Source organism: Colobus angolensis, unplaced genomic scaffold (genome assembly GCF_000951035.1).
Source record: "Colobus angolensis palliatus isolate OR3802 unplaced genomic scaffold, Cang.pa_1.0 Scaffold44, whole genome shotgun sequence".
NCBI classification, from domain to species: Eukaryota; Metazoa; Chordata; class Mammalia; order Primates; family Cercopithecidae; genus Colobus; species Colobus angolensis.
In genome coordinates, this window is record NW_012117821.1 from 555,370 (window position 1) to 555,708 (window position 339).

The window sequence follows — 339 nt, forward strand, 5'->3', positions numbered from 1 at the left end:
CCCCACCACGGCACCAATACAATGTCCTCCCCCCACCACAATATCCTCCCCCACCATGACATCACCACAATGTCCTCCCCCAACCACGACATCACCACAATGTCCCCCCCCTACCACGGCACCAATACAATGTCCTCCCCCCACCACAATATCCTCCCCCACCATGACATCACCACAATATCCTCCCCCCACCACGACATCACCAATGTCCTCCCCAATCACATCACCACAATGTCCTCCCCCAACCATGACATCACCACAATGTCCTCCCCCAACCACGACATCACTACAATGTCCTCCCCCCACCACGGCACCAATACAATGTCCTCCCCCCACCAC

The 339-nt window shown here is 56.9% G+C and overlaps 1 protein-coding gene across 1 annotated transcript in view; it reads right to left on the reverse strand.

Annotated features, from left to right (window-relative positions):
* Positions 1–339, reverse strand: part of EHMT1 (euchromatic histone-lysine N-methyltransferase 1) — a 170,994-nt gene that overhangs the window by 120,854 nt on the left and 49,801 nt on the right. The gene's annotated exons all lie outside the window — the stretch shown is intronic.